The 20,085-nt window shown below is 41.4% G+C and overlaps 1 protein-coding gene across 3 annotated transcripts in view; it reads left to right on the forward strand.

The window, feature by feature from the left end:
- Positions 1 to 232: 232 nt before the first annotated feature.
- NIM1K (NIM1 serine/threonine protein kinase) overlaps positions 233 to 20,085 on the forward strand; it is a 64,019-nt gene continuing 44,166 nt past the window's right edge. For 2 of the 3 annotated variants that reach the window (XR_004423511.1, XM_033110360.1), the window contains exon 1: positions 233 to 434. The gene's annotated coding sequence lies outside the window, so the exon portion shown is untranslated. Of the gene's footprint in view, positions 435 to 15,217; positions 15,341 to 20,085 lie in introns of all 3 variants that reach the window. The other variant, XM_033110361.1, reaches the window with a different exon arrangement.

Here is a 20,085-nt window from a genome sequence, read left to right on the forward strand (position 1 = left end):
TCTCTGTGGCAGGGCCAAATCCCCCTCCTAGAGTATCTGCGAAGGGTGTCCCCGGGCCGCGCCTCCCCCTCCCCACGGCCCCTCTCTCCCGGCTGCCATAGAAACCGGCCTACTAGGTCTAGGCCCGCGTCTCGTCGCCGGACCGCCCCACCCCGTCCCCCCTTCGCGGAGCCAACCCCCAGCTCCGGATTGGTCCTTCGGGAAACGCTGGGGGACGCCTCGGTCCCCGCTGTGGAGCCCCAGTCCGCCGGAGGGCGGGGTTTGCCGCCGCAGCTGGTGGTCAGGTCCGCCGCCGCTGACCGCTCCAGGAGCCTCCCGCGCTCGGACGGCCCGCGACACCCTCGCACCGTCTGCGCCCGCGGCCCCTCCAGCGCCAAACATCCGAGCGCCTGGCGGGGCGCCACGCAGTGGCCCGAGCCGGGCTCGCCAGGAAGGTGAGTGAGGGCCGCGGGGCTGGCAGCCAGCACCCCTACCCCACCCGCGCTTTCCTCCACCCGGCTGCAGACCTGGGTGGCTGGGGAGGGGCGCCTTTCCTCCCTGCGACCCCAGGGGCAAAGGAGATACACTCCCGGCGGGGGGTTGGGTGAGTTGGGGTCAAGAAGAGGTTTGCTGCTCCTCGAGGGGGGGTCCCTGTCCCAGGCCCTTCGGCGCGTTGGACGACAGGGCGTTAGAGCCGGTGTGCTCGCGAGTGTGGCGGGTTCCTGTGTAATGTGTGGCGCCCAGGGGTACGTGGTGTCTCCCCGCGTCTGGGTCTGTGCGGGCACCCGTGTCTGTGTGCGCGCCACCCGAGAGCCGAGGAGGGCAGCCTAGAGTCTCGCCCGGTGCTCACCTGGTGCGCGGGACCAGAGGCCCCGAGGCTCCAGTCCAAATCCGCAGACTATGTACGGGGGCTGAGGACCTGCGGGACCCGGGCTGGCAGTGGAGGGAACTGACAGCGAAGGACTGTGGGCCAGGGGACGAAACCTTCTCCACGCCCCACACCACGACGCTCCCTAAAGAAAGGTGCTTTTTTGGAAAGACTGTACAAGTAAGGAAGAACCTCGTCTCCTCTTTCCGGATGTCCCTTCAGGAATATTAGGAGCTCCAGGACTTGGCGATAACGACCAGGAGAGGATCACAATAGGGTCTTTAAAATGCCATTTCTGATCAGCTTTTGTGTGCCTGACATAACTCTGGGCAGATGAAGAGGTCAAGACAACAGATAAAGGTGCTCTTAGCCCTAACAGGGACTGCGAACATTCAGCCATCTGCACTTTTTTCTTCCTTTCCTCTTTCCCGTCCTTCTTCCCTACCTCGCCCCAGCCCCGCCATATCCCGCTCCACCCCTACCCCATTTTCGTCCTCCAGAGTTTAGTAGACAAGAGGGCTCTCTGTTAGACCCACCCTCCCCCAACCCTATTCCTCATCCTGGTTCAAAATGAGAGCGAAGGAACCACATTCTAAGCTCTTAACCCCGTGCAATTCAGACAAGTTTGGAAATTAAATCGCGTTTGCATTCGAGGTTGCAGGAATCCAAAAGGGAAACAAACAAAACCAGACTGAAAAATCTATTCCAAGTTAAGTCAATATTTCAAAGAGGAATCTAAAACGAGTGTTTGTTTATGGCAATATGGTGTTTTGGATTTTTTTAAAATATGTATCACTCAAGCTTGCATCATCAGTATTCAATGTGATTCACAGAAGTGCTTCAAAAGATGGGTTCTGTTAGTGTTGCAAAAGCACTAATTTTGGTTGCCATGGTAACTGAAGAAGTCTCCCTGCATTGTTGAGAGGCAGCCTGGCTGGAACCAGGAGCTGTTCTTGAGATCTCCTCATGTCCCTCATGTCACCATGGTAATAATAATTGAGCTTATAAAATATTGTTTCATTTCCTTAAAGTACTAAAAGTCCAAAGCATGTTGTGTTTTTTTTTTGTTTTTGATTTTATTTTTTCAGTTTGCAACTTGCAAAATAGATCGTCCCTCTCAGACAACTAAAAGTAAACACTGCGCTCCAGCCAACCAGTCCTGCTGGCCCAGCTCTCTTCCCACAGTTCACTGCACTAATAGGAGAGGAGGGAGGAGGGTGTTTGATGGGAAAGGGATTCTGGCCTGGCACCAGATCTCCCTCCCCATTTAGCATTTAAATTTGGAATCCTAATTAGCTCTCTAATTAGGAGATGGGGGAATGTGGGTGGGGGGTCCCAGAAAGAGGCTAATGGGGAAAAAGCTAAGTCCAGCTCTCCATGCACTACTGTTTTGTGTGCTGTTGAATTTGCCTAGTAAAGCCCTCATGGGTTTATTTTTGGCTTGACCACTGTTAAGTGGTAAGACTGGAAAAACCTTCAGAGAGGCCTCCTTCTGTGTTAGGAAAAATGTGGATTGGATTTTTAGTTTGAGGTATGTGCTTTTTTCTAATAACTAAGTGCATTTAAAATAAAGGCAGGCTTGTATGAAATCTAAATTTTCCAGTAATAACTACAGATAGGCCATAGAGCCCTCAATGCTCGTGGTTTAACCTGAGGTTTTCAGTTAAAATGGATACATTTGGGGGAAAGCAGTGGTACCATTCAGATACTTTAATTAGCAAATGTTGGTGCCTGTAGAGAATCATAATTATTTACACATCCACAATCTCTGAGCAATGAATCCTATGAATCAATTCTTTACATTGATAACATATGATTGGAAACTTTGAAAGCCCTTAGACTTACAGTTTTAAAAGAAGAGATTTTGTCTTAGTAGGTTAAAATTTTCAATCAAATATATAGTTCCATTTTGAGAAACTTAACAATTAAAATATTGTGAAATCCAACTTCATTCTTTGAATCTCATTACAGTATTTCTTTAGGGACTAAAGAGCCTTAATTTATTGGCTGATTTTCTTTCAGTTGTTGAAAGATGAACCATAAAATTAGTCTCATTCTATTATTGTCATTTCCTATTGTCATTCTAGAAAAAAGTTCTCTAGAATTGCAGTTATGAATTTCAAGAGAAGAACAATCCACATTACTTATGAACACAATAGTGTACAACTTGAATTAAGCAGATCATAGTTCTTAAATTATTTTCTCTCAAGAACTTCAAAGATAGCTTAGCCATTATTTTACAACATACCAGGGATTATTAGCCAGTTTTATAGATGGGCAAACTGCGTTCAAAAGACTCCAGTCATTTCAGCTAACCACTTGGAAAATTAAGAGACAAAAATACAAATGTATCAGCCAAGACTTGGAGAGTATGGAGGTGAGAAGAGAGACAAGTGGGGGATGGCAAGAAGAATTTAAGATTAGAGAGAAAAATAAAGCTGGGGCAGGGGGTAAAGAATCTTAAGTGAGAAGAAAAATCACAGATTAAGGGAAAGAGTAAAAGAGAAATAGGCCAGTATAAAGAGAGTTGCACAGGAAAAAAAAGAAAAAAAAAAAAGAACGAAAGAAACCCAAGTTGGAGAACAAGAAGCTAAAAACAACTCTCCTTTTCATCTTCCATGAAGAACAGAGAACTTGACGCTTTTCCAAAAAGCCCTGGTATCCCATTTAGCAAAATCCTCTGACCTGGGAGGCCTGAGTGGCAGACTGAAATGCATTCTGCCTCAGTACCTCCCCTCGCAGTGGTGTGAGCTGTGGCTGCTTTCCATCTCAGGTCTGCCAAACGAGGTGCTCACTAGGCCTCCTGCTACCCAGTCCTCAAGCCACCAAGGCTTTCTTTCTACTTCTCTATTTATTGGGACCATTTAATTGGGATAATTTGTAGACACACTAGATTATGTAATTGCTTTTTTTTTCTTTAAATGGGAAGTTTTTACTTTTAAAAAGTTGCTTAAATTGTTATCAAAATAATGCATTCATCCAATTTTATGAATTAGAGCATATTAAAAGATTCTATCAAAAATGACAGTTCCTCTCCTTGGGTCCAATCATTCTCTGCTCTTAGCTGTTGTATTCCTTACTACCTTGTTTCCAAATAACTTGTTTATATGGCTGGTCCTTGATTTGTCAATTTTAGACAGAATCTATGTACTTTCTTTTAATATTATAGGGGAGGATATAGCTCTCTTACTCCACGCCCTCCAATTTCCTCCCTTTATTTCCCCCCCCCTCACTTTATTTCTGCAACATTGCTGGTGGAAGAAAATCAGCCAGTGTACCATCAGTATAACCCTTTATTTGAACGTGCCGGGCATAGGAAAACTCCTCGGAGCATCTGACTTGGGGCTAAATGTTTCTTAGGACTTAGCCAGAGGAGCCAAAATTCAGCTAGTTCCAGAAACAGTTGGTCAAGGACGGCTCCTTGACCCACAGTTGGGAGAGGAAGGAATTGTTCTTGCAGATTAGTAGCTATTGTTTAGGTAATTTGGATTTTTATACAGGTGAATAAGGAAAATGAGTCAAGGGCTAAAGTGAGGGGGAAGAGTTGCAGCGGACAAGAGCTTGCAGACGTCTCACTGGCAAATTCTGTCCTATAGCGCCTCTCACAAGTGATATCATAATTTTCATAAAATCAATACTGAGTTTGCATTATGACTGTATAATTATTGTTCACTGCAGAGCCAGGTTGTGAACTATGATTGTATTTCTTTTTCTGTACAACATTTTTGGAAAAAAATAATTTTTGTTTAATTTCTAGGAACCTATTGCTATTTCTTCCCAAATATTCTAGCAGCTCTGTAAAACACCTCTACTTGGTATTTTCCCCACAATGAAATGCATGAGACAATCATTAGTTCCTTTCCCCACCCCACCCCAATGCTCCAAACTGGAGCCTTCAGTTCCCCTGTCTGAACCAGTTGTGTTCTAGCCCTGACACACACTGGCATTCTGAGATTTCCCTTCACTTTCCTTCTGTGCTGATTCCCTGTTCTCCTTGTTCTCTTGTTTTCCTCTTTGTTGGTTTATGCCTTCATTTTATGGAGCATCCGCTTTGGTCGTTTCTTAAGAAAAGGTTATGGGAAGTAGTTTTGAGACCTTGAATGTCTGAAAATGTCTTTATTTTACTCTCACACTTAATTGATGGTTTGGCTAGGTATAGGATTCTAGGCTGGAAATTAATCTTTGCAAATGTCTGAAGTCACTGGTTCATTGTTTTTAGCTTCCAGTGTTGCTGAAATTTCAATGCCCTTCTGATTCTTGATTCTTGGCATGAAATCTATTTTTTCTCTCTGGAACCTTGTAGGATTCTCTCATTGTTTGGTGAAATTTCACCAGGTATGGATTAACTTTCTGTGGATTACGTTCATCTGCCTAGTGGGCCCTAGAAACTTGTGCCCTGCACCTCTGGAGAATTAATGCTGTAGACATACTTGGGAAATCATTCCATTTTATTGGTTACCTTTCCTTGTCACCTGTTGATTATTGTTGATTGCATCAACTCAGGACTTTTAGCTTTGAATAATTTGGTGGCTGCCCTTTGTGGCCTACTTTGATCTCTCCAATCTCCTTTTAGAGATCTGACCCAATTTGGCCCTTCCACAATACCTGACAAGACATGTGTGGTCAGAAACAGACACTTAGAAACGTTTTCAGGGTTTTGGAAATTCGTGATTCTTGAGAGCACTGCATGTAACATTGAGACAAATTTGTGTTAGTGGGTTTACGTTCTATCATGTTGCATGTGCTAGAAAATTCACTACCTCTCTGAAAAGCAGAGATGTCGTTGAGAGGAGTGTGGGCAGGGTGGCTAGCTTTGGATGGAGAGATTTGGAAGGTGATTTAGGTGAAAGGAGTGCTTCTGTCTTGCCTAAACACGCTTCCTTAAGAGTCACTCTTTCTGTATAGCATATCATATCCAGCTGAAAACCATTCTGTGGTTTGGTGACTACTGTCTGTCAAGGATAGTAAAAAAGATTTACTGGGGCGGCCGGATGGCTCAATGGGTTAGAGCATGAGCTCTGAACAACAGGGTTGCCGGTTCGATTCCCACATGGGCCAGTGAGCTGTGCCCTCCACAACTAGATTGAAGGACAACGACTTAGAGCTGATGGGCCCTACAGAAACACACTGTTCCCCAATATTACCCAATAAAATTAAAGAAAAAAAATTTTTTTTTAATTTACCAAAGCTCTAAAAACAATTGAGTTTGGTTAATATCAACAGAACACAGGATGCAACATTTTTAAAGGTCACTACATAGCAATGGTAAGTAAACTCTAGGCTTAAACCTGTTTGTCTCATTGCTAGACTATTCAGTGAGAGTTGCAAATTGGTGACTTAAACCTTTTTGCTCAATGCTAGATTGCTGGGTGAATGTTGCCTGTCAGAACAGAGACAAAGATTCAAATATAGAATATTAGTTCCATTCTTGGCTAATAAAATACACTCTGATCATATTTAATCATAAAGATTATTTTTTAAGCCTTTTAAACTTTTCTGCACTTCAAATTTAGACAACTACAACTACCTCTCGGACATAATCATCAGCACCAATTCTCGAGCTCCTGTAAAAGGCACTGAGGTACAGATTTCCCCACCCTTTATATTGCCTCAAATTCAATAGTACATTAAAAAAAACCCACATTTCACTTTCCATGACCTACATTTTCTTATCTCAGTACTTGCTTAATTACAGAGGCAAATTCCTTCAGGCCTCATCCCCTTCAGGAAGTCTGAACTTTCACAATACCCCAGGTCTTCTCTCGGTGCCCCCCGCCCCACCGCGCATATCTCTAGCCCTGTGCTTTGTTATATTTAAATGATCTGTTTATGTAGCTACTGTGCCCCACTAGTTGATGGTTTAGTCATATTTACAGAGCTCTTGGGGAGCACCTTGGACTAGGGTTTCAAGGTGGGAATTCCCGCCTGTTCTCAGGAATTTTCTTCGCTTTCCCGTTCCCGAATCCCGGGAAAAATTGGTCGGGAAATCGGGAAAATCGGCAGCTCGAACCCAGTAATACCCACAATGGGAAATAAATGTACTACTCACAATGTATCCCTTAAGACATTTTTTCTATTTATCGCTAGGGTTTCCAGGTGGGAATTCCACCTGTTCTTAGGAATATTTTTCGCTTTTCCGTTCCCGAATCCCAAGAAAAGTTGGTTGGGAAATCGGGAAAATCGGCTCCTTGAACTCAGGTGGTTGGTAGTACCTGCCATCACTTTGTGGAAACGATTCATTGTGGAGAACAGAAAACAGTTTATATCTTGGGATTTGGGAACGGGAAATTTCCTGAGAATGGGAGGAATTCCCACCTGGAAACCCTACCTTGGACCATTGACATAACATACAGACACTTAAAAATAATGCTTGCTGAATTGGACATTTCATCTTGACGTAGGAGGAGTATTGTGTAGTGGAGTGAAAGGGTAGCAACCTCACACTGCTTAGAGTGGGAGTGAGGGCAAGAAAGTAGGGAAGAATGATCTCTCTTTCATCCTCCTCCTTTCTAGCTACATCTGTTCAGTGGAGACTGCCTGTGACACAGCTCTGCTCAAGCTAGGTGAAGCAGCAGCATCTATCGTGTGTGAAGCACAGGCTCTGAGGTCTGACAGGCCTGCACTGGTAATCAAACTGATGTTTACTGCCTGTTCAACTTTGGACAAGTTACCCAGTCCTTCTGAAGTTTAGTTTCTTCATCTGAAAAATGAGGGTAATTGCACACACTGTTTGGGGCTGTTGTAAGGATGAAAGAAAATATATATAAAGTTATTGGAAAAAATAATGATAGCTATTCTAAGTTAAGAATGCTTTTGGCTACAAGTAATAAAAGAACCTTTCTACTCAGCTAAAAGAAATTAGTTTTCTTGCAGAAGAAGAGGTCTAGATAGGTATATTTGTCACTTCAGATGCCAAAACAACATATCATAGACTGGGATGCTTAAACAACAGAAATACTTTTTCTTATAGTCCTGGAGGCTGGAAGTCTGACATTTGGGTGCTAGCATGATTGCTTCTGATGAGAGCTCTCTTTCTGACTTGTAGATGGCCACCTTTTTGCTGTGTCCTCACATGGGGGGGGGAGAGAGAGAGAGAGAGAGAGAGAGAGAGAGAGAGAGAGAGAGAAAGAGAGAGAGAAACGCTAGCTCTCTGGTCTCCTCTTCTAAGAGCACTAATCCCATCCTGAGGGCCCCACCTTCGTGACCTAAGCTAACCTAAACCCCATTACACCCCAAAGATCCCATCTCCAAATACCATCACATTGAGGGGTAGGGCTTCAACATAGGAATTTCAGGGGGACACAATTCATGCATAGTAATAGGCAATCGATAGCTTTGTTTTAGCTGCCATCAGAGACATAGTTTATTCCTAGCTTTCTGCTCTGCCATCCTTCCTTTTGCTCTCATATTTGTCACTTCATGGTCTTTAGGTGGCTATTACTATGTTTCCCCAAAAATAAGACTGGGTCTTATATTAATTTTTGCTCCAAAAGACGCATTAGGGCTTATGTTCAGGGGATGTCATCCTGAAAAGTCATGCTAGGGCTAATTTTCCGGTTACGTCTTATTTTCGGGGAAACACAGTATACCTCCAGAAAAGTTCCATACAGGAAGAAAAGGGAAAGGAGCCATGCTTGTTGCAACCATTCCATTTTATCAGGAAGCACAAGTTATTAGAAACCCCTTCTTAAGGTTTCATTGTCCAGAACCGTGTCTCCTGCCCAGTCCTAGCTGTGGGGGAGAAAGAGAAGTTGGAATTTCCAGCCTCTATAACAGAATATGGCAAGGAAGGGAGAAGAGAGTTAGTAAACATGTTGAGTGAGCCAGCCTACGATGTCTGCCACACTGTCACTTATTGATAGGGTGACTGTATGCCCCAGTGTGTCAGGGACAGCCCTCGTTTACCCCTGTTGTCCCAGTACCCTTTCGACTCTCAAAAGTAGAAATTTGAATGACAAATTCTGTATGTTCACCCTACTTATTGAGCACTTGCTACTTATTGTAGGCTCTTATTCAACAGTAGCTATTCATAAGGAAGCTAGAATACAACTGCGAGATAAATACCAAGCCCAGATTACATGTGGTAAAAGCCTGTGTGGTACAGGCAGCTGTCGTGCTGGGTTTACAGGAGAGAGAAATGAGGAGGGTGAGCTGGTTTGGATGGAGATGAAGTACAGGGGGGAGAGGTGACACCAAGCAATGAAAAATAAACGGCTCGGGCACAGTCTGAAAGATGGAAAAGTACACAGTTTATGTGCCAGGGACTTTTCTTTGAAAGACTAACAAACAAGTTTTAATGCTGCCTTCGTTTGAGTGACCAACACTTCATAATATGGAGTACAATGTTAAGGTATGATTTGGCCTAAGAGCATTTTGAGTACTTGTGACACAACATAAAAAGCCATTGATATTTATTAAGCCAAATGCACTTTTTTTTCTGCTATTACAAAACTTACCACAAAAATTTTGCATGTGAGAAGAACAATGATTTCCCAAATTATTCTCTTGTGGAACATGTAGTAGAGGGTGACTTTGCACTGTTTAGTAATAAAGTTCTCCTTGATCAAGAGAAAATGTTTGCACATTCTGAATTTTCTTTTGAGTTGATATCAAATAGAAGTATTTACCTAGCTGTGTATTTTTGTCCTTAGCTTGGTTTTTAAATCCCCAACAATTTGTTTTAGATATTTGTTCATTCTGTCAGGCTGCCTGGTGGGCTGACACAATGAAAAGAGACAAAGGACATATATTTGGTTCTAGTCTTGTCCCTGCCGCTAACTAGCAAGTGTCTTTACCTCTCTGGATCTGTTTCTCGAATACAAAATGAAAGATTAAATAATCCTGGGGGCCTTTGCCCTTCTAAAAGTCCCTGAGTGTGCTTGGGTGATCAAGGGAAATCATGAAATAGCCAATCTGCTTGCAGCCTCTGGTTGGCTGTTCAGGGATGTGTTAAGAAATAACGTTGCAGAGGAAAAGTGAGACGAGGCCATGAGGCACCTGAATGCCCAAAAAAACACCTTCTGTCAGAGGGAAGGTGTTTCCTAAACAGTATGGAAGATCAGCCGGAGAAAACGGCGTGCGGGATGGGTGGGAGGGAAGAAAGACTGACGAGGAAGGAAAAGACTTGTTTTACTCCAAGTTCTGAGCTGTTTTACAGAGTTCAATGACCTAACGACATATCTAGCCCAAAGAGGAGAGTGGCAACAGGGCTGAGCTCACCTGTTCCTGGGTTTGTATCCTAAGATGTTCTAAAGGCACTTCACAGGCCTAATAGTTTTGACACCACCTATTGTTGGTCGTTCTTCAACTCCACTTTTCCTACTCCCATTTTTGCTATTACCTCCCTTCTAAAGGATATCTCTGGTGTTTTGTAGCCTTATGTCCCTATCACTTTTGTTTTTCAAAGAACTTAGAATCTAAATAATTTGTCTGATATATAGTAAGTGTAAATTAAAGTAGCTTTTAGAACATTTTCATTGTTATATCCATACATAGTAACTGGGAATACGAGGGTGTGGATGATCTTAGCCCTGGTCTCTAATGACACATCTTTGCTCTTGGTGATGTTTCCTTATTCTTTTATTGCTGCCCTTTTGAGTCTCAGCCTTCTCTGAGTGAATAGAGAGAAGAAAACATCAAGAAGGTGATATTTCAGTAGAGTCTTGAAGGCTGAATAAGACAAGGAGCGAGTGTGTTCCAGTTGGGGCTAGCTGGGTATGTAAAGCTACCCAGGCATGAAAGAATATTTTATGATTGGGAAGGTAAACTTTAGGAATAAATTGCATAATTGATTCAGATCTTAGAACTTTCCTTCAGAGCTGAATATTTAACTGTGAGTCTTTGAGGGGAAAGGGACTAGGGACGCCTTGCAACCCTATGTAAACACTAGTGTCCTAGAGGTGGGATTTAATTCACTGCTAATTAGTTTTGACTTTGGCTCCCTGGGGGACTTGTAAACATAAGGAAGGCAAGGAGAAGGGCAAAGGCAAGTGCATGGGTGTGTATATTTGCAGAACTGTTTGGGAGGAATTGAAAGTTCAAAGAAGGTCTTGAAAATAGAGCAGATTATTTCTCATGCTTTAAAATAAAGCAAATTCTGCTGGAGGCTACTAACATATTACACCCTAAAAATAAAGTCAGAGAGGAATAGAGTCTTTTTTTACTCTTAAGTGTGATCATTTTAACTTTGGTAGCTTTCCAAAGGGAAGCCATAATTGGATTGTTTTTATTGTCTGTGGGTTGGAGCAAATGCTGGTCTATAAACATTCTGATGCTTACAATTCAAGTAACCTTCTTAGGAATGTCTACCCACATTTGAGCTGTGTTTCATTGGAAAACTTAGAATGTTGTACAAAAGCAATGGTGCATCTCATCAAACCCACAGTGTTTCAGAAATTTTCCAGCCAGAGGTGACCTGGTTAGGGGAACTTGCAATAAGCCTGCCCTTGTTTCAAAATAGAACACTTTTTCTTGTTGTATTGTTAAATTTTTGTTTTTTTCTTCTTCATCATCATAGAACAGATGTTTGCAGTGAGGTCTTTTTTTCCCCAGCCAGAGATGCATGTTTATGACAGAAATATCTATTTCTGTGTCTTCTCAGATCCATACTACCTTAAAATATCTGTACAATTCAATTTATCTAGCATTTATGGACCCCTCCTGGGTACTGGGTGCTCAGAATCTTGAAATTAATAAAATCGTGGACCTGCCCCCATAGAAACCCACATTCCAGTAGGGAGGACAAATATGTACACAAGTAAACCAAATACCAGACAGGATTTGAAAATGTTAAGAGAAAACACGAAGTTCATGAGGGAAATACCAGAGCAAGAGCTGCACTCTGGTTGGAATATAAGAAACAGAAGAGAAGAGGAGCAGGGATGGGACGGGACGGCCAGGAAGGAAAAGGAAGGGAAGGGAAGGGAATTTCAGTTAAATTTGAGTAATAAGTAGAATTTCAACCATTAAGTAATTGAAATAAGAAAAATGATGGAATTAACCTCTTGTAAAACAAGAAATTAAAATGATTTTTGTGCTCACCAACAAAATAAACCTGTTTTAATTCATTTAATCTTTCATCTAGTCCATAAGCACGATTGAGCGCCCATGAGATGCCGCACTGTTTAGAGATGGAGGTGAGCAGAACATCGTCCTTGCCTTCAGCATCCTTGTTTTCGGGACAGGTAGTCAGAGACGTGCACACCAACCACGAGACCAGAGGGACACAGCAGCAGAGGGAGGCACCAAATACTCAGAGCACCACAGACTTAAGGGAGTCAAGGAAGCCCTCGCAGAGGCATAGGGTGATGAAGGTTCACTGGGCAATGGATCAAGGGGAACAGTCCAGGGAGAGGGAACGTCATGTCCAAAGACACAGAAGCATGAAGCAGCATGGGATGTTTATGGGACCTCAAGTATTTGTTTTGATATGTCTCAAATATAGGGTCGTAGGGGAGGAAAGGTTTTCCTTCACCTCTCAGAGTCCCTGGCTGGGTCTGAAGATTAAACTGACAAAGAAAGATTCATAGGAGAAAAGCATACAAATTTATTTAGTATAAGTTTTATGTGATAGGAGCCTTCATAAGGAAATGAAGACCCAAATAAACAGTCTTTTATGGTAGGTTTGATGAAGAGTGGACAGCTGTAGAGGCATATGATAGGCCAGAGAGTATGAGATTAGTGTAATAAACTGGGGGAAACTTAGCCAGGCCTGTTTGTTAGGATTCTTCTCTGTGTCTCTTTGTCTTTGGAGATAAGGATGCTTCTTTCCTCCAAATATAGGGAAGCACGTCTCACCTGAGGGTTTTATAACATGATTCTAGAAAGAAGGGTGAGGGGAGAAGAAAGTCAGAGTTACCCTCCTGCTTAAAGTATTCAATATACGAATGTGCTATGGTTTGGGGCAGCAAGTCTTAAACCCCATCAGGGTATATGGAGAGGGACAAGTGAGAGCAGGGGACATGAGAAATGAGGCTAGAAATAAAATCGAGACCCAGATCTTGAAAAACTTTCTAAACTATTCAATAGAGATTGAATTTTATCCTATAGTCATTTTAATGAAGAATTTTAAGCAGGGCAGTAATATCTACACTTTAGAAAGATCCTGCAGGTGGTTTTCTAGAGAATGAAGTTGAGCTGGGCAAAACAGGAAGTAGGAAACCCGTCAGAAGGCCGTGTCAGCCAAGTAGGTACAGGGTGAGATTAAGACCATTAGAAGCCATTACTCCTCATCAGGCCCCACAAGCAATTCCTAACTTAAGCAAAGTTAACCATAAAATAAGTCCAGTCAAACCCAAGTTCTGCTTTTTCTTATAATGATTGTTTAAATGCATTTTAAGAAACCAAATACCAAAGTATTTAAGACTTTTATTGCCTCCTCTCTTTGATGCCATTAGTCTGCTGGTGCCCTAAAGCATGTGCTTTCTACCCGGATTGTAGGATCCACCCCGGTAGGGATGATGGGTAATAGGATTGGGGTGGTATTGAAGTGGGAGGACCGACAGGACTGGATGAGGGGAAGAGAGAAGCCTGGGATGGCACCCGGATTTGTGTCTTGGTTGACAGGGTGGTGGTCATGCACTGCCTTTGGGTATTATTGCTCATCATTGCTGACATGTGGTGAGAGGTCCCTCCCGGGCAGGCATGCCTCTAACGTCTATTCCTCCTGCCAAGTCCTGCATCCTTTGCACTTAGTCCGGGCTCCAACGGGTGTTTTAAGATGCCCTCAAGTGCGGGCCCCAAATAAATCCCTCACAGACTTTAAATGCTCAGAACCAGATCTCAGCATAATTCTGTCAGGAGGCTGCTGACACAACCTTGGCTCAGGGTGAGAGGGCTCAGCAGGGGCCCCCATTCCTTTCCCCCACTCTTCTGTCCTCCCCTGGCAAAATGGCTCCTCCACGCAAAGGTAACTGAGTCCCCTCACTCAGTCTGCGACTGGGACTCAGTGACAAAAGGAGAAGATGCAGCCTGATAGAAACAGGACTTTATCCCAAAGTCATGTGTAATTAACCCACTGCCAGCCCCCAAAATGTCTGGGAACAAGCGTCCAGGCAGCAGCTAAATATATTTCTGGGATTGTTCCTTAATATTCGGAAGCATCAAGGACACAGTTGGGAAGAGAATTTTCCCTATGATCCTGAGCCTAGCATTCATTACAGTTTTCTTCAGGATTCCCAAAGCCCTAACTTCAAGAGAAACAAACAGAAACAAATTTAGGGTGCATACCAGAAATGTTGTCAAATAGAGCTTTAGTTCCCTTTCCATGTCCTTCCCGGTCCAGTGTAGGATACGGGTGCCCTTAGTGCCATTTATTTTCATCAGCAATACTTGAGCATTCACTTCTGCTTGGAAGTGTATTCTATACTCAGTTGGTGACTGTGTCACCATGTCAACCACTTACATGGTGCCAGATTTTATTGTTTTCTAAGTCATCGTCTCTCTGGATTCAAAGCTTTGGAAAATCTCAGCTCTGGAGAATTGGACTAGACCATCTCAGGTGGGTTGGTCAGTTTATTGTATCAGGGATGAGTCACTTTTACCTACGTGGTCATCAGAGATAGGCCATATCCCCCAGATATTGGTGGAGAAAAATGCCTATTTTTAGCTCTTAAGCCAAGAAAATCTCCATTATAATTACAAATAGTCAAAATAGGCATAACAACAAAAGCACACACAGAAGTATACAGGGTAACATGTTGTAGAGCTCCTTGAATTCTCCATCTCCATCCCAGTTTCATTTCCCTCCTCCCTGTTAATAGCTGGGTGCTCATGCATCCAGAACTTTCCTGCACTTTGCAGATATCTTTCCTTATATATGCATAGGTCTCCACTTAAATGAATAGTGACTACTAGTATAAAATGTGCCTATTTCATAGAGCTCATGGTTGTCCCCCTACACACCCTTTGTCTTTATAATTATATTTATAAATTCAAACTAAAGTAGTATGGGGTGGGGGAGGGGGCTGTGGGCTGAGAATCACAGCAGAAACCTTCTTGATGCATACTTCGGAATCTTTGCATGTTCAGTCTGTGATCTCTTTGCAGTTTTATGTATTTAAATAATTTCTAGTCTCTAGAGCTCAAGTTTTGCTCGTCAACTGCCCTGTGAGATGAAAGATCCTCATTATCTACTTTCACTTGCTTCCTTAGGGAAATTTTTTCCAGCCAAAAGTATTGGGTCAATTAGTAAGCACCATGGAACAGTGCGTAATTCTCAGAACTGGCCCTGAAAGCCTCCAGGCTCCCTGGAGGGCAACACTTAAACTGCCTCTCCAACATTGTGTAATCACTTCTTCTTCAGTCAGCCCCAGATTGGTTCCACTCTGGGGAAGAAAGCGACTCTAATTACATTTGCCTTTCTCTTGTCAGTCACAAAGGTCCTCCGAATAGACGCCAGTGCCCAGCAGTTCTTGGAGCAGCAAAGGCATAGCCAAACATGGGAAGACCCTTCCTCTTATTTAGAGAGCAGTTTATTTTGCTTTTCCAAGCCAGGTAGGCCTTTGACTTTGACTTCATGACTCATGTTCTTGAATGGATTTACATCATTATTTATTAGGCTCCCTTCAGATGGAAAGCCCAGTTTGGTTTTGACGTTTTCTCTTCATGTAAAGTCTAGAATGACTGCTCATATCTACATTTTTTATGAATTCTTACCACCCCAGAGGTTATTCATCAAGATAAATATTTATTTGATTAAAAAAGCAACTTGCTCTTTGATCCTGGTACACCTATAAGTATAAACCTATAAAGAGATGTAAATACCCTTTGTTACCATTTTCTTTTCTAAGAACATTTAAAATTGTAGAAATGCTATTTCTCATATGAACTAAATGGCGCTTTTCTGAAAACCTTAGGAATGATTTCCTGTAAGATGAGCTGAGGGAATGTCCTTTATGGAAATCAGGGAGTTTGTCTTAGCTGGTGCTAAGCCAGGCTTGTATGAATTTTGAATTGTTCGTGACAACAGAAGAAGGAAAAGATGCAGCAGCTGAGACATTGGATATGGAGGCTGGGGAAACAAAAGGGCTGCTTTTTTCCCTCTGGGATGTGAGATTTGAATGTAAATGTGAATGGTGCCTTGAGATCAATGCATTTGATACCTTTCTGTAGTGCAATAAAGATAGCAGAGATTGGGTAGGAAGATAGGAAATGTTGGCATTTAATCAAAGAAGGCTTTTCGGAGGAGGCGAGCAAAGTAGTTTGAGACCCATGGACAAGTCATTCAATCTCTCTGGGCCTTTGTCTCCTAATCCATAAAATGAAGAGGTGGGAAGAGAGGAGAACTGAAGTATCTTCTATTTCTAACATTCCACAATTGTGTGATTCTTTGTTCTAGCCATTTTGGACAGTTTGGGCAAAGACCAATAGGTGAGATATAAATAAAAGTCTGCAAGTGGAGATAGCTGTTAAGAATGTGAGCTGGATGGAGGGTGTGGACCTCTAGAGATGTGAATGGTAGAAAGGGAACATGAATGGTCTGGAATTAGAAGGTAATATTTAATCCAAAATCATGGTCAAGGTAGTAGGAAAAAGATTTGGAGGCAGCTGGCTGGGTAGTTTGCATTAAGTGAATATTTTCTAGTGTAACATTTTAATTCCTTTAATTATTTTAAATGCGTTCTAACAGCTTTATTGAGATATCATTCAAACACCATACAATTCACTCATTTAAAGTATACAATCTAATGGTTTGTAGTATATTCAGAATTGTGCATACATCACAATCAATTTTAGAATATTTTCATTATCCTAAAAAGAAATGCTGCTCTGCTTAGCCAGCATTCCCAATTGTGCTCCCACCCCCCAAACCCTAGGCAACCACTAATCAATGGCCTTTTTTAACTAGTTTCATTCACTTAGCAAATTTTCAAGGTTTGTCCACATTGTAGCGTATATCAGCACTTCATTTACTTTCAATGATGAATAATATTCTATTGTATGGATATACTACATTTTGTTTATCCATTCATCAGTTGATGGATATTTGAGTTGTTTCTGCTTTTTAGCTATTATGAATTATGCTGCTATGGACATTTGTATATAAATTTTGTGTGGACATGTGTTTTCATTTCTCTTAGGTATATACCTAGGAGCGGAATCTCAGGGTTATGTGTTAACTATATTCAACTGTTTTAAAAACTGACAGATTCTTTTTTCAGGTTGCCGCACCATTTTACATTCCTACCAGCAATGTATGAAGATTGCAGTTTCTCCACATCCTGGCTGACACTTGTTATTATCTGTCTTTTTGATTCTAGACAGTCTAGTGGGTATGAAGTGGTATCTCATTGTGGTTTTGCATTCCTGATGGCTAGTGATGTTGAGCATCTTTGCATATGATTATTGACCATTTGTATATCTTCTTTGGAGAAATGTCTATTCAGATCCTTTGCCCATTTTTAAATTGAGTTCTTTATCTTTTTATTATGAGTTAAATATAGATTCTAGATACAAGTCACTTTCAGATACATGATTTGCAAAAATGTTTTTCCATTCTGTAGATTGTCTTTTCACTTTCTTGAGGGTGTCTTTTGAAGCATAAACATTTTTAATTGGTGATGTCCAGTTTATTGTTTGTTGGTTGCTTGTACTTTGGGTGTCACATCTAAGAAATCATAGCCTAACCCAAAGTTGTGAAGATTTATGCCTATGTTTTCTTCTAAGAGCTTTATAGTTTTAGCTTTTACATTTGGGACTCTGATGCATTTTGAGTTAACTTTTGTTTATGGTGTGAGGTAGGGGTCTGACTTCATTCTTCTGCATGTGGAGAGCCCTTTAATTATTTTTTAACTATATACTTTTTAATTATTTTCTGAGTGATTCCTCTAGGACTTAAAATATACATTTTAACTTATCGGAACCTCATTTAGAATTATACTAACTTAATTCCAGTGACATCTAGAAACTTTACTCTTTCACAGATCCATTTGCTCCTCCCATTTGTTGTGCTATTATTGTTATAATGATTACATCTCTGTAAGTTAAAAATACACCTTGTTATAATTATTACTTTATATAATTTTATGTCTTTTAAAGAAGCTGAGAGAAGAAAAGATAGTAAGTATAGATAGACTTCGGTTATTATAAGGCCTGTGAGTGCAAAATGCTCTCTGTTTTGCTCATCATCATATCCACTGCACCTAGAACAGTGTGTGTCACATAGTAGGTGCTTACTTAATATATAAATAAATGAATAATGATCTCAATACAGATAATAAATGTACTCCCAGAGAGAGAATCCCAGTAAGATATGGAGATGAATAATGAAAACATTAAAAGAAGAAGGTTACGTGAGTTGTGGTGATGTTGGGGGAGAAGTAATAATCATAGTGAAAAGTAACAAGAGAGTGTCTTTCTCATCAATGTGTTATGTATGTGCCTAGCACAGTGATGGCATATAGTAGATGCTCAATAAATGTTGAATGAATGACTGAAGCATCCTATGGCCGGTGCAGACTTAGAGGATGAGGCAAGAGATTGCAGTCTTCGAAGTCCCTGTGCTCCCCAAATGGATACAATCTCTGCCTCTTTTCAGTGTCTGTGGCTCTACACTGATGCTTTTTCTAGGGTTCTTGCCTTGTGTCCCACATTCTCACTGAACTATCAGCTCCCTTTGTGTGATCTGAGCAAAAATGGCCAATCACTGAGGGATGAGAAGTACAAGCCTGTTGCTTAGGACTGAGCAGAAGGAAGACAGGATAAATTTATCATTAAACAAGTTGGTAGGGTAAAGGGTGGGCTGTGAGAAAAGGAAGATAAAAACTATTGGTGACAGAGTGAGGCAACTGAGAGAAAATCTGTGGCATTCGACATTTATGTATGCATCTATTCACCCACAACATTCACTGAAAGCCTGCTTTGAACTAGGCTAAAGAGGCATGTAACAAAGTGGTCAATTTTCCTTATGCCAAATAATAAATCTTAGACTAAAAAAATTACTTAATTGTTGTAAGAATATTCTGGAAATAACTATATAGCCCACTGTATTGGTTAATATACCTGAGACTGGAGCCTCTCTCCCTGGGGATGTTGCCTGACCTCCCTGTGCTCATTAAAGGTCCCTTTTCTGTAAAATGGAGGTATTAGTACCTACCTCCCAGAATTCTTGTAAGGATTAAATGATTACTATACATAAAGCAACTAGAATAATACCTACCACAAAGTATGTACTATGTAAGAGCTAGCTATTATTATTGATACAATAATTATTTACAAAGACTCAAATTGTTAGTTGAAATTATCCAGTACATTTCAATAAAATTTTACTTTCCATTTTCTATACTATCTAGCTACCTAGACATTTTCTCAGTAGCAGCCATTTATGTACACATGTATTTATTTTATAGATTGACCCATTAAGAAGCAACAGCTCTCTTTTTATGTATGTTTCATTTTCTTAAATGATTACCGTAGCAAAGTTTTCTACCTTTGAAAAACCATCTCCACTCCAGAGGTACTAGAACACGAGTCCCCTGGATGGATAATTCTGAGGGCAGGAAAGCAGTTTCTTTTCTTTCAAATTAGGTTGATATGTATGAATGAATTCCTGCCTGAGATTTCAAAGCTGCGGCAGATCAATGGCCCCAAAGGTGACGTTTCTAATGTAAATGCATGAACTATTCCAAACACAAATTAAAGACTGTTCATAGTTGGTTTTATTGTGTGAAAGAGCAGCATCATGAAAGACTCTTTTTGAGGACTTAAAGAAAATGTTAGAAAGATACAGTAGAAAGGCTGAATGTTTTTGTCCATCACTGAATGCAAGAACCTGCCCCCCACTCAGTGTTACATAACCAAGTCGAATTGTTTGGACCCTTGAAGTACAATTCTCCTTTACAATTAGGATTTGTCTTACTGTACAACTGCAAGTCCCTTCCAGTCAATTTTCTTAGTAAAAACATAGAACGTACTTCAAACAGTGAACTTGGGTACCTGCTGTTCTTATTTCGGCAGCAGATCACCTAGTTTAAGTCATGCGCGCAGAGTGAGTGCCCAGGACATTGGGTCCTCAATAAACTCATCATGTGGAGAAGGCATTGATGGCACATAGCAGGTGTTGAATAAATGTTTGTTAAATGAATGATGGTGGTGATGGTGAAATAAAAATAAATTGATCATAAATAGGAGTCTCATCTAGAATTTTTATCCCGAATGATCCCATTCAACTCGTTTAACTGGATCATCCCATGTCTAAGTTTCCATGTCTTTAAAAGAGAGTACATATTGATTGAAATATA

This window comes from Rhinolophus ferrumequinum, chromosome 7, assembly GCF_004115265.2.
Source record: "Rhinolophus ferrumequinum isolate MPI-CBG mRhiFer1 chromosome 7, mRhiFer1_v1.p, whole genome shotgun sequence".
NCBI classification, from domain to species: Eukaryota; Metazoa; Chordata; class Mammalia; order Chiroptera; family Rhinolophidae; genus Rhinolophus; species Rhinolophus ferrumequinum.